At 52.8% G+C, this 14,698-nt stretch overlaps 1 protein-coding gene across 1 annotated transcript in view; it reads right to left on the reverse strand.

Moving 5' to 3' along the window:
• LINGO1 (leucine rich repeat and Ig domain containing 1) overlaps positions 1-14,698 on the reverse strand; it is a 78,964-nt gene that overhangs the window by 50,624 nt on the left and 13,642 nt on the right. The window contains exon 2 of the mRNA XM_061181885.1: positions 14,082-14,176. The gene's annotated coding sequence lies outside the window, so the exon portion shown is untranslated. The remainder of the gene's footprint in view (positions 1-14,081; positions 14,177-14,698) is intronic.

Here is a 14,698-nt window from a genome sequence, read left to right on the forward strand (position 1 = left end):
ACGGCAGCCACCCTGGCTCCCTCCTGAACCCTGAGAGCTGGGGGGTTTGTCCTTGCTGAGGACCCCAACATCCCGCTGAAGGGCGGGAGGAACCCTATGCTCACGCACCGCTTGTGTGAGACCCTGGGCATGGCCCTGCCCCTGTGGGGCCTCAGTCTCCCTTCTGCCCGATAAGGCTGACCCCTCCGGAGGGGTCACTGTGAGGATTGGAGGTGTGGCACAGGTGGATGCAGCCACAGCCATGGGTGCCCTCGAGGCCAGCTGCAGCCCAGAGCACCTAGTTCCTGAGCCCGAGGCAGCCTCCCAGCATGGTCAGGATACCCTTTGTCCTCACACACCCCCTCCACAGCGGGCTCAGTCACCACCCATGGACGCTGACCTGTCCACGCCTCACCCGACACCAGGCAGGAAAGGAGCAACGCTGAGCTTCCCCGACATGTGTGCTGGGCCTGTGACCATCTGCAGAAGCCATGGCCTCTGTCCTCACACGCCCTGCAGTGCATCTCTCCAGCATCTGCAGGAGAGAGGAGGTGCACCCGTCCTCCCGACAGCTCCCTCAGCCACCCCTACCCTGTCTCCACAGCCAGGCCCCCTTGGGTATTCTGTAATTGAACTCCTTGCCTTTTCCTGAGTCTGCCTGGCTCTCTCAGACTCAGAGCCTTTGCACAGGCTGTTCCTTTGCTGTGATGACCTTCCCTCTCCATCAGTCTGAAAACGCTTTCCTCTCCTTAATGAATTTATTCAAATGTTTCCTCCTCTGTGCAGCCTTCCTCCCCCACTGTGCTCATACCCGCATGATGCTCTGGTACTGTCTCCACGGGGCAAGTCTTAACCCGGCACTGGTCAGGTCTGGCTATGCTCTTGTCCTGACTGGCTGTGGGCTCCCCCAGGGCATGGTCAGGACCTTCATCTCAGCATGCTTAAGGCTCTCCTTAGGGCCTGGCACTGAGTACCCAGCATCCAGCAAATATTTATTGAATGAATGAATGAATGAATGAACGATGCGAACGTGTGGACATCCTTGCCAAGTCCCAGCGTAAGCTGAGACACAGCTTTGAAGGTCTCTTTCAAGGGGGCAGATGTGCTTTAGGGAGTCTTACAGTCAGATGCTGGTCCCTCATTCAGCAGACACCACCAGCGAGGCATACAGTGTATGAAGCCTCCGTCCTCAGGGAGTGCACAGTGCTCCTGGGAGCACCAGAGAGCCCTGGGAGGGGAACCATCTGCATGACGCAGAGCTCCGAAGAATGTGTTGTTGCCACCACTACCTCATTTGCCGACTATGAGCACCTGCTGCGGGACCAAGGAAGATGTGGTCCCTGCCTGCCCTGGGAGCTCATGAAGTAGAGATGCAGGTGGAAGAAACGACTTGATGGGCTAAAGCTAGAGGCAGAGGAGGGTGGCTTGGGAGCCACACATCCTGGTTCATGCTGCCCACCTCTTAGCGGCCCTGTGATCTTGGGCAGCTAGCTTAATTTCCTTGCATCTCAGTTTTCTTCATCTGTAAAATGGGGATGATACGTGTATTTATCCCATAGGGTTGTTATGAGGATCAAATGCTTATAAGATGCTTATAGTGCCTGGCACAGAATAAGCACCCAAGGAACAAGAAAGGCCACTATTATTTGTTTTATCATTAGTTAGAAGCAGCCCTAGACTAGGCATGCAGAGAACAGGCAGGCTGGCAGCAAAGGAGGTGGGGAGATGTCTAGGGCTGAGTAAATCAACCTCACCAGAGGATGTTTGGTTTGGCTTTTTCTGCTCAAGGAACCAACGGATCTAAAGAGATCTGGGTGGAGAGACCCTGAGAGGAGGAAAGAGGGGAAGGCTTCACTGAATGGACAAGTAGTTTCCCAAGGGTCTGGGAGTGCTAATCTTAGCCCTTTTGCTCAGAATGTACACAGATGAGAGAAGGTGTGCTAGGACCTGCTGGAAGGGGCTGTGTTTGCCTTGCCGTGGAGGCCAGTGCCAGCAGGGGAATGCAGATCTGATGTGCCAGGACTGGGGGTGGGGGTGGGGGGCATTCTCCCAGCTGGAGGAGAAAGACAGAGGGCTGAGGAGCTGCTTTCCCACCTCTGGGGAGGCTTCCTGAGATGTGGGGGACCTCAGGCTGATGCCTGTGGACTTTCCCAGGGGTGTGAACGCCTCTGTTTAATCCAAGCTGTCCTGGCAGAACAAGGAGGGGCGAGGGGGCATGGGGTGAAGGAGGCAACCTGGGAAGTGAACTCCCTTGGGGTACACGGGACGAAGGGTGCTCTAGCAGGCTGTGCTCAAGGAGAACAAGTGCCTGGGGAGGAGGGAAGAGCTGTCGACCTTCTGCTCAGCCTCTCGCTTCTCCTTCTCCCTACCTAAGGCCACCCCCCCGCCCCCCACCGCCCATCAGCCATGTCAGTGTGACATTAACAGGCTGACATTAACAAGCTGGAGCTCCTCCACTTGTCTGCCAGATCGAGCCTCAGCCATGGAAGAATTGCTAATTACAGCCACAATAAGGAAGTATCAATGATGGACGTCAATATTATTGTCTCTGCGTCCCTGCCTGTTGATTTGGAGATGAAAAGAGCCCTGTGGCTGTCTCCCCAGGACAATGTTGAATGATGACAGAGGAGAGGAGAACTCCATGTGGAGAAGGGAGCACCCTCCAGCTCGATTCATTCATGAAACTGGGGACTGTTTCCTCTGGGCAGGGTCCCCTCTACCAAGGGCCAGGGCTGCGGCTGCAGGCAAAGGGTTCATACACAGGGAGAAGAAGCTAGTGATCTTGCTTGAAGCCCTGGTTCACCACGTGACTTCAGGCATGTCTTTTGCCTCTCTGGACCTCAGTTTCCTCATCTGCCAAATGGGTACAATAATTCTAGTCCTGCCTATCTTGTGCAATGTGGAGGAGTAAATTAAGTACAAAAGCAAGGGTTGAGAAGGGTGACCTTCAGTGCAAATGCAGGGGCTTTAAGGGCCAGAGGAGACAAGTGGGGTTAGGGTTAGGGGCTCGGGGGCACTGACAAAAGACACAGACATGTCCCAGTTCAATGAACTCTCAGAAGCAAACATGCTCCCCCAAGCCTCCATCAAGCACTCAAAACTTGGTGGAAACCAAACAAACGATAAGCCAGAGAGAAGAGAGGCAAAGCTTGACTCAAATGTGCAGCAAACCAGCTGACACCTCTGAGCCCCCGAACTTGTGGGGACTTCAAGGCTTTCAGTGCAAACCCACAACCCTGAGTGCCATGCCGGTCACAGGCAGAACTCACACACAGGGTGGACTTTCACCCACCAAGAGGGTCTCATAGGCAGCCTCCCCAGAATCAGAGAACACGGCACAGTGGAGAAGCACCTTCAGAGACAACCCAGAGAGCCTTGTGAAATGCACTGTCCATGCCAGGGTGCATCACAGGCATGTGTAAGCACGCACCCTCAGAATACACACGCACGGCCAAGTTCATAAATGAATGTGCAGAGGCGACACAGGCAAACACACACCACACACATGTATGTATGCAGCGTCTTAGGCCCAAAGCCAAGGCTCTTCCTAGTCCATGAAAAACTCTCCCTATCGAGAAGGAAATAAAAAGCCCCATGCGGCCTTCTAGGCACATGTGGCCTCTCAAACTGTGGCCAAGCCAAGCAGCAGTGGTTAGGTGCCTGGGAAGCGAAGCCCAGCATGGCCTAAATATTTCACGGGAGATTTTGCTTCACAGAAAATCCCTTCTTTGCCTCCGTGCATGTCAGGGTATAATTACCCATTAGGTAGTGGAGCAGAAACCTGGGAAGATGTGTGCGCAGCTCCGAGTCTGGGCCCCTCGCTCTGCCTCTGCCTGCAGGCCTGGTCCAGCCTGGCGGGGCCCATCCCACCTCTCACCTGCCCCCGAGGGAGGGAAAATTGGATGCCATTTGGGACATGGAGTGTTCTGGCTCAGGGTCACCTCTGTGCTAGGTTCTCGGACTCTGCCCCTAGCTAAGGAAGGGCCGCAGTCCCCCATCCTTTTGCCCCTCACCCCACCCTGTTCTCTCTGCAGGGGCTTAAGACCACTGGCTTATCTCATTCCTTCATCTTCCCTCTTCTCCTCTCCAGCCCGTCGAACTGTTTGCAGTTCCCCAAACAAACGACAGAAAGGACAGGAAAAAAAAAAGAAAACAGAGAAGACTGAGAAAGAGAGAAGACAGACAGGAGGTAAGCGCTAGAGGAAGGGAGAGAGGGTAGCTCGGCTGGCCCCTGGAGAACCCCCCCACCCCCCCAGGGCTCACCCCTCAGGGAAGAGAAAGAGGAAGCGGTTTCACACCTCTTTGCTTCTGCTTCCTGCTGGAGCACTCTCCCTCACTCCTTTTGCCCTTAAAAATGTCCACTCAGGGGACTTCCCTGGTGGCGCAGTGGTTAAGAATCCGCCTGCCAATGCAGGGGACACGGGTTCAATCCCTGGTCCGGGAAGATCCCACGTGGCCACAGAGTAACTAAGCCCGTGCGCCACGACTACTGAGCCTGCGCTCTAGAGCCTGCGAGCCACAACTACTGAGCCCACGTGCCTAGAGCCCGAGCTCCACAACAAGAGAAGCCACCACAATGAGAAGCCCTCGCACCGCAACTAATAGTAGCCCCTGCTCGCCGCAACTAGAGAAAGCCCCCGCACAGCAACGAAGACCCAACGCAGCCAAAGATAAGTAAATAAATAAGTAAATAAATTTATTTTTTTAAAAAATGCCCACTCAGGACTTCCCTGGCAGTCCAGTGGTTAAGACTCCGTGCTTCCACTGCAGGGGGCTCGGATTCAATCCTTGTCAGGGAACTAAGATCCCACATGCCGCATGGTGCAGCTAAAAGTTTATTTTAAAAAAATGTCCACTCAGCCTAAATTAAGCTGAGGTGATAACTCCTCCAGAAAGCCCTCCCGGACCCCTCCCCAGGTCAGGAGCTTTCTCTGGCTCTTACAGCCCCCTGTGTTTCTCTCCATCACTGTTCTGTAATCAAGGGCTGAAAACTTAGATGCCTACAGGGACCAGAGAGGAAATGACAGTGAGTGAAGAGGTGTAGGTAATGCAATCGGGAGATGGGCAGGACTTGAGAAGTAGAGAGCACACGCCCTGCCTAAGGCATCAACACCAAGCCACTTTATGGCCCAGTGATTCCACTCCTGGGATAAACCCAAGAGAATGGAAAACAGGTTCCCACAAAGACCGTTACACAAATGTTCATAGTGGCAGTATTCATAATTGCCAAAAAGTGGAAATATCTAAATGTCCATGAACGAATGGATAAAGAAAATATGGAATATCTGGAGAATGGAATATTATCAGGTCATAAAAAGGAATGAAATACTGACACATGCTACAGCATGGATGAACTTTGAAAACATTGTTATGTGAAAGAAGCTAGTCACAGAAAGCCATCTCTTGTATGATTCTATTTATACGAAATGTCCAGAATAGGCAAATCCATAGAGACAGAAAGCAGATTAGTGGTTGTCAGGGCCTGGGGGATGGAAAGAGGGGGAGTAACTGCTAATGAGAGTACAGGGTTTCCTTTTGAGGTGAGGAAAATGCTCTGGAATTAGATACTGATGATGGTTGCATAATCTTGTGAATATACTAAAAAAGACTGAATTGTACACTTTAAAGTGGTAAGTTTTATGGTACGTGAATTATATCTCAGTGAGAAAAAACAAATTGTTTAAAATGGAACAAAACCTATCCATAAGCCACATCCCTGGCTGGGGCCTCCAATTTTCAACCTCTAGTTCATACATCTGTCTCCCCCATAAGAATGGGGATTCGGCCCTACCTGAGGCTCCTCGGTGGTCCCCAGAGCTAGTGCCCCAAGGGCAGGCACTTGAGCCACAACAGTGACCACAGCAGCATGTTGACCCAGGCCACATTTTGTGCTTTGGTCCAGAGTCCCTCCCTCAGACAGCTCTGGTCCAGAGTTACAGACGTGTCTCAGGTAAGGCCACAGAGACCCAGGTTCAGGATTGACTGAACTAAGGTCACATGGCAAGTCGGGGGCAGAACAGAGAAGCCAGGCCTCCCAACCCGGTACAGGATGACCAGGGCAGCTGGCAGCCAGACTCTGGTGGGCAGAGGAAGGTGGACACAAAAGCATGCAGAGCTCTGCCGCTGCTTCCTGCCTCAAGGCCCCCCAGATTCCCCAGGCCTCAGAATCAAGTGCACCTACTGGATCTGGCCTCAGTCCCCTGGGGCCCTAAAGGCATCTCAGCCACTGCGGTGAGACCCCTGCCCCTCACTCCTTCCTCAGCACCCCCGCCCCCCAGGGAGCCCAGAGTTGCTTCCCACAATTCCTAGGCACAGCCGGCACCATGACCTAGACATCCAGGTCCTAAGAGGCCCAGCATGGCTTGTCTGGACGCTGTGGGTTGCCAGGGGCAGAGGCTGAGCCTTCGGTGCAGAATGGCTTTCTGGTAGGGTGACCAACCATCCCAGGACTGAGAAGTGTTAAAACTGGGACAGTTCTGGGCCAAATGGGACAGTTGGCCACGATGCCTGAGAGGGCCCATCCCCTTTCTCTGCCCTGGTAGGAGCCGCAGAGGGAGGGGGCTCCTTTCCTCAGAGGCCTTTCTCCCCTTCCTCTCGTTCTCACCTTCTCCTTGTCTCGGCCATCCTCCCTCCCAGAACCATCCATCAGCAGAAAGGAATCTTCTCTTTCAGCTTCCCCCTTCAGGTCCCTCAAGGACAGCAGGTTTCCAGCACTAGCCCCGTGAGCCCCTGTGTTTGTGGAGATGCCCTGGGGGCCACTGGGTGGACGGGAGGAGGGGAGCAGGGTGAGGCCCTTTACTCCTCCTTCAGTCATGGCCTCCCTGTAGACTGGCAGGTCTTGCAGGGCAGGAAACTACTTTTTGTTTGGTTCCCAGATGTGCCTAGTCTAGACAACTAGGTGCCCATTTGCTGAATGAACGATTGGGTCTGTTTTCCACTCTAGGCATCCCTACTGAAGGTTTGAACTGCTAAAGAGGTCTTCAGGTGGCCATGGAGGCCTCCTCCATCTGACCCCTCACACCTCCCAGCCGCCCCCCAACTCACTGACAGGCCCCACCTCCAGCACCTCCAGAGACCCCCAGCCTTTTCTCCCATAGGTCCCCTTTCTGGAGCCTCTCTCAGCCTGTTCCTAGGCATCAAGCTCAGTTCCTCCCCTCCTGGAAGTCTGACTTCATCACTACCTGCCCCCTCCCATGAGGCTCCCTCCCCAGTTGAGCCCTTGAGCACCTTAGGGAGGGTGTGCAGGTGAGAAGGAGGGAAGAGCTGGAGGTGTGCCTGACTGCAGGTTACCCAGGACTCGGGCCAGCCTTGAGCTGGAAGGGCATCTGGGTGTCTCCGGGTCTGTCTGCCAGCAACTGGGTGCAAGGCCAGCGTTGGCTGGCAGAGGAGAGGAGGGGAGGGGAAGGGAGAAAAGGGGAGAGTAGGGACAAGATAGGGAGGAATAGGGAAGATGAGGGAGCTGCTCTTAGCCCCGGAGCCCCAGGAAGGCTAAGTCAGAGTCCAACACAGTGATGAAGCAGCTGGGCAGCCAGTTACATGTGGACACAAATATCCCCCAAAGACACAGATCATTCCCCCGCTGTTCAGAGTGAAGTAAAGGGGGAAGGAAGCCCCTCCTAAGCCTGTTCATACATTGACCCTTGAGCCTGGTCACACACTGAGTGCCAATCCTGTTCACACAAGGAGCCCTGACCTTCTTCCCACACACCCAGACCCCGGTCCCACACACCGAGTTGAGACCCTCCTCACACACCGAGCCCAAAGCCTGCTCACATGCTGAGCCCAAAGCCTGCTCACACAGAGAGTCCCGACCCCTCCTCACACAAGGAGCTGCAGCCTTGGTCGCACGCTGAGCCCTGACCCTAGTCACACGGGACCCCCGACCCTGATCACACAGGGAGCCGAGACTCTGGTCACACAGCAAGCCCCGAGCGTGGACACACACTGAGGCTCGACCTTCCTCAAATGGAGAGTCCTGACCCTGGTCACACACGGAGCCCTGACCCTCATCACATGCTGATCCCAGAGCCTCTGCGCACACGGAGCCTTGACCTTCCTCACACAGAGAGTCCCGACACTGGTCACACACGAATCCCCAACACTGGTGCCTAAGAAAGCCCAGACCTTCCTTACACACGGGGCCCCAACCTTGGTCACAAGCTGAACTCTGACCCTGGCCACATACTTAGCCCCGACCCTCATCACATGCTGATCTCGGACCCTCCTCACACACAGAGTCCAGACCCACCTCACAATCAGAGCGCCAACCTCTTCACACTGGAGCCTGGACCTGGTCACACACGAAGCCCTGACTCTGGTGACACAGGGAGCCCGGACCTTCCTGACACATGGAGCTCCAACCCCCATCACACAAGGAGCCTCAACACTGGGCACACACAGAGCTTTGTCCTTAGTCACACAGGGAGCTTGGACCCTCCTCACACACAGAGCTGCGACCAAGGTCACGCACGGAGCCCTGACCCGCAGAGCAGACTGGCTCTCAAAGATAGAGAGGAGGTTCCAGAGGCATCAGCCTCTCACCTGCCCCAATTCCTCAGGCCTGGGTGACAGATCCAGTGTTTGGGTGCCTGAGACAGATCCCAGCTCTGAGCGGCTGTTGGCAGCTGGTGCCCAAGGTGGATCGTGGTGGCTGATTTCCCGACTTTCTCAAGACCAAGACTGAGCAGGTGACAATCTCCTCTGTGTCCAGGACACAGCACGTGTCTAGTAGACACCAGGTCCTCTAGGAACCCCAGCCCCAGGCTTCCGTGGAGAGGCTGCCATGCCCCTCCCTTCCCCTCCCCCAGCTCTGCAGCGCTTGCTCCCTTGCTCCTCTCCCCCTTCCCCTCCCGCAAGGATCCAGCTCCACCTCCCTCTTTTCCAGGAAAAAGCTGTGAATTGCCAGGTACCTGTCCCCTCCGCTTTCACCCCTCCCCTCTCCTGGCCTTCCCCAACCCAGATACACATGGAATAGGGCCCCCTTCAGTGTCCTCAACTGGCTGTCAGCTAATCCCTGCAGAGGTGTTAACTGATAATTAAGATGTTAGCTGTAAACTTAACGTGTGATTCTCTGCCAGGAGTATTTTGGTTTTAACAGGTTGCTCTTTGAAATGGGAAAACCTTCAAGATCCAGCCAAATGGCAGACGGGGATGCTGAGCGGGGGGGTGGGGTGGTATTTTGTGTCTGGAGCCCTTCCAGCCTTCCTGAAACCCAACCCCTCTCACCTCCCCTGTCACTGGGATGGATAGAACACAAGCACGGGAGCCGAGAGAGCGGCTTCCCAGGCTGACCCCACCTGCTAAGAGTTGACGCCACTGGACACGTGATGAAGCCTCTCTGAACCTCAGTTTCCTCATCTGCAGACGCGTATATAGAATACCAACCTTGCGGAATTGTGACAGCACATAGGAGGCCCTCAGCACTGTAGAGCTCCCATCATCCCTAACTTCCCTTTGTTTCTTCCTTCCACTCCTCCCACCTCCTCACACTCTAGCCCTAATCAATCGCCAAGTCTACCTATTCTCTGGACTTCCTAAATCTTTCCCCAGGCAAAGATCAATGGAATCAAACAGCAAGGCCTGGACAGACATGAGAGTGTGAGGACATTTGGCACATGATAGAAATGGAGCTTCAGAGCAGGGAGAAAGGACAGCTCACTCAATAAACAGTGTCCAAACAACTGGCTAGTCATTTGGGGAAAAACCATGTAGATCCCTATCCTCAAACCACACACATAAGAACATTCCGAACGAACTAGGTATTTAAATATTTTTAAATATCATAAAAACTAGAAAAAAACATAAGACATCTTTTCAAAGCTCTTCAGTGGGTAAGGCCAGAAACTCTAAAGGAAAACAGTGACAGACTTGACCACGGGACAATTTAAAACTTTTAAGGGGTTTGAAAAAAAAACTCCATAAATTTAAATGACAAAAAACCCCCCCACAAAACTGTGAAAAAAATATTTGCAACATATGACAGGCAAAAGGGTTAAATCTCTTACCCTCTTACAAATCAGTTTGCTCTTGCAAGTCAATAAGATGCATTTCACACACCCTCCCACCATCACTGAACCAAGGTCCCCTGTGACCTCCCCACTGCTAATGCATGATCAATGCTCAGTCCGCATCTTACTCGACCTTATGCTTGAAACATGTCTTGCCCTTGGCTTCCAGGATAGCATACCTGGCTCTCTTCCACCTCATTCATTGCACCTTCTCAGTCACCTTTTCGGTGCCTCCTCAGCTCCCTAACTTCGGACCAAAGGAGGCTCCAGGACTAGGTCTTTGGTTTTTCTCTTTTCTGCCTATACTCAACTCCCCTGATGCTCTTATCCAATCTCATAGCTTTAAATGCTATCTTTATGCTGATGACCCCATATTTGTATCTCCAGCTCAGACCTAGCCCCTGAACTCCATCCTCACGTATCCATTTCTACTCAGATGTCTACTAGCATCTCACACTTTACACGTCCACAGCCAGGGCCTGCTCACAGGTATGCCACCTGGGCAGTCATACTGGGCCCTACACTCAGAAAGGTCCCAGGCTTAGTTTAATGCTCTACTGTCACCACTTTGAAATTCTTAATATTATTTTTTAAACAAAGGGCTACCCACTTTCATTTAGCTCTGGCCCCCACACATTATGTAGCCAGTCCTATCCACAGCTGAGTTCTTCTCCTCCCTTACACCAAACCCATTTCTCTGCCCCGTCTCTGTTGATGGCAGCTCCATCCTTTTCCCTACTTGGGCCAAAACCTTTGGAGTCATTGTTACGGACTGAATGTTCGTGTCTCCCAAAATTCATATGTTGAAGCCCAACTCCCAATGTGATGGTATTCGGAGGTGGGACTTTTGGGAGGTAATTTGGGTTAGATGAGGTCATGAAGGTGGGGTCCTCATGATGGTATTAGTGACCTTGTAAGAAGAGGAAGAGACACCAGAGCTTGGTCTCTCCGTATGCACACAAAGTAGTCACGTAAGCACATAGCGAGATGGCAGTCATCTGCTAGCCAAGCAGGGGGTCCTCGCCAAGAACTGAGTCTGCCAGCACCTTGATCTTGGACTTCCCAGTCTAAAGAAGTATGAGAAATAAATGTGTGTTGTTTAAGCCACCCAGCCTATGGTATTTGGTTATGGCAGCTTGGTTATGGCAGCTTAAAATGACTAAGACAGTAATCTTTGGCTCCCTCTCTCTCTCACACACACACACCACCTCATCCAATCTGCCAGGAAATCCTATTGGCTCTACCATTAACAAGCACCCAGAATCTGTCCACTTCTCCCCACCTCCATCAAGACCCCCTGGTCCAAGCCCCCACCATCTCTTCCCTGGATCATTGCAACAGTCTTCTGACTGATCTCCCTGCTTCTGTTCTGGCCCCCTTCACAGTAGCTGGAATGATCTGGTTAAAATGAAATTCAGATCATGTCATATCACTATTCAGAACCTTCCATGTCTCCCTGCTTTCCCTGCTTCATTCTGAGTAAAAGCCAAGGCTTTAGGGTGGCCCACAAGGCCTTGCGTGATCTGGCTCTTGATCCCTCTCTGGTCGCACATCCCACTCTCTCCCTCCCTCACCCTGTTCCAGCCACACTGGCCTTCTTACTGAGCCCTGAACAGGCCAGGCCTGCTCCTGACTCAGGGTCCCAGACATTTGTGTGACTCATTTTCTCGTTTCCTACAGGTCTTTTCTTTACTGCCACCTCCCAGTAAGGCCTTCCTGACTACCATATTCAAGTCATCCAACACCTCCCATCCCCTCACCTGCTTTATTTTTTTCTCCTTAGCACCTAACACTCATACTACACACACTGTATTTCACTTGTTTATTTTCCCTTGGCTGTCTCTCCTTCACTAGAGCTCGTTCCATGGAGCAGCAGGGGGGGGGGGGTCAATTTTGTTCACTGTTAGGTCCCTAACCAAAACAGTACCTAACACGTAGTAGGTGCTCAATCAATGCTTACTGAATAAAGGGACAGATGAATAGAAAAATGAGCTGAGGGCGTGACATACATAGGCAATTCACAAATAAGTTGAAATGGCCAAAAAACGTACACAAATATGCTCAACTTCATTAGTGATCAAAGAAATGTAAAAGAAATCAGTTTTACCTATCAGATTGGCGGGGATTTAAGTGATTGATAATGTCATGGTTGGCAAGGGTGAAGGGAGGAGGCCTCTTGTACACGATAGGTGGGCACAAGTTTCTGGAGGCTGATCTGGCCTATGGATCAAACCTTGAAATGTGCGTAACCTCTGACCCAGACAGTCCACTTCCAGAAACACTCCCAAAGGACCCATAACACAAGTGCACACAGAGGTACGAACTGGGAGGTTCTCTGAGTGAGGTTTATAAATAGCCAAACACCGGAAACAATCTAAATGGCCACCAACAGGATTAATAATTGATAAAATAATTTAAAGACCATCCATACAATGGGCGTAAAAGGATAGAGAAGAAGGTTAGAATGATCTACACAATATATTAAGTGAAAAATCAAGTGACGGGGCAGTATATCTAGTGTGATCTCATGTTTTTCCTTTTAAAATATGTTTGTAAGTACACAGAAAAAAGTCTGGAAGGATATGATATATGGAACTAGTTAGCAGTGGTTAGCCCTGGCGAGGAAGAGATTATGGGAAGAGGTTGAACTGCATGCTTTAAATACTTCTACACTGTTAGATAGATAGATAGATAGATAGATAGATAGATAGATAGATAGATAGGTAGATAGATAAACACAGAGAACACGTTACCTTAACAGTTGGAAAAATGACTCCGCCTAAGGAGAAGACACTTTCTTTGTCTCCCCAAATGTTGAAGGATGCAGAAATAGGACATTCTAAGCCCTCATGATCTGGCCCTGCCTCATCCCTGATACCCCACCACCTCCACCCCAACACCCCCAGCATGCTGGGTTCCAAGCTCAAGAAACCATTTTCTATTCCTAGATTCTCTCACAGCTCCACACCTGTCTCACAGCTCTGATCACGGGCACGAGGGCCTGACCAACCCCGCCCAGTGACCGCCTCAGCCTGAATTCTGCTGTCAGAGAGCCAGAGGGGAAGACAAGGACCCGAAGAGCACTCTTAACAGCCAGGACTGCTGCCCCAGCGTCCAGCAGGAACCCCAGGTCTCTGCCCCAGGGGCAGCCTGCAGGACCTGGGCGTTGAGGAAATACCCATTGATTGTGGCCTGAGTAGGCTCGGCGGCCCTTGGCTCCAGGGCACCCTCCACAGGCACTGGATGCAGGTGATCCGAGGGGACCAAGGTGAGCCCAGCAGGGAGGACTGAACAGAGGAAGAGGGAGCCTGGCGTTTCAGCTCCCACTAGGGTTGCCAGATTTAATAAATAGAATTGTATGTCCCATGAAATATTGGGGACACACTTACGCTAAAAAAATGATTTGTTGCCTTTCTGAAGTTCAGATTTAACTGGACACCTTATATTTTTCCTGGCAAGCCTAGCTCCCACCGCATCCCAGCCCTTGGGGAACTTGGCCTCAAGCAGAAAGCCTCCCTCCACCTGGGGCTCCCAGGAGCGGCAGAGAAATGTCCTCTCTCAGGCCCAAGACTGAGGGGATTAAAAGTAGGCAGGGCTGTTCTTGGTGCCAGAAAGAGCACCTCTGCCCTGAGGGTGTCCTGTAGAGAGCGTAAGTAAGAGGCACCACTCACGGAATCACAAACATCAGGGGAGTGAGTACAGCGACTCTGGCAGGGAAAAGCCAGTGACAGCAACGGATGAGAAACCTCAGATGCAAAACCACCCACTGCCAAAGAAATTGGCAGGTGTGTACCACGAAGGATCCTTAACAAACCGCAGACAGCGAATGTGTGAGAGCCAAACGGGGGGCCTCTCAGTGTCCCAGGGACGTGGCCTGGTGAGGATGGCTTGCTGCTGGAGTGGCCCACTTCTTGGAGGTCTGGGAACTCCTCCCCAGGAGGCCCTGCAGTGACTGGGGACTTCAAACCCCATGCTGTGCCCCTCCCCATTGCCCTGACATGGGCCCATTCAGCCGGGGCGGGGGTCCTTACACTTAGAGCCCTCCCACCCAGAGCAGGGGCATGAGGCAGGGAGACCCCCTTGATCTCCCCCTACCTGGGTTAGATGGCACCAGGAGGCAAACAGATGGTCCTCTGGGGGCCTGGGGACCGGCAGGAGGAGCAGCCTGTCCGTCTCGGTCCCAGCATGCACTGTGGGAAGAGCAGGAGGGTTAGTGCGGACAAAGATGGGGCCTCTGCTACCTGGGGTGGGCCCGCCTCAGCATGGGTCCCCGCTCCAAGGCAGATCCTGACCCTCTAGCCCAGCGGGCTCAGCGCTGCGTCCCACCTCAGGGATGGGCCTTGTGGCACCGGCCTCCCTACCATCTCCCAGCCCCCTGAACTGCCCCCCAGGCCTGGTGTCCAAGGGCCTGTTCGAACCCCTCCCTTCTCACCATCTCACACTGTCTTCAATGGGTCAGGCCCATCTCAGCAAGTCTTGTTCAACACACACACACACACACACACACACACACACACACCACACACACACACACCAGAGGCAGCTCTACCTCGTTCTCTCTGAGGTTCCCTTTGCTACCCACGAAGTCTGTCCCCTGCCTCCTGGAAGTTTCACTCACATGTCCTCACCCCCAGCACCCTCAACCCAGGATGTCTGGCTTCTGTCCCACCACTGCCCACAATACCCTCAGCAAGGACCCCCACCTGCCCGTC

The sequence above is a fragment of the Eubalaena glacialis genome, chromosome 2, assembly GCF_028564815.1.
Source record: "Eubalaena glacialis isolate mEubGla1 chromosome 2, mEubGla1.1.hap2.+ XY, whole genome shotgun sequence".
Taxonomy (NCBI): domain Eukaryota; kingdom Metazoa; phylum Chordata; class Mammalia; order Artiodactyla; family Balaenidae; genus Eubalaena; species Eubalaena glacialis.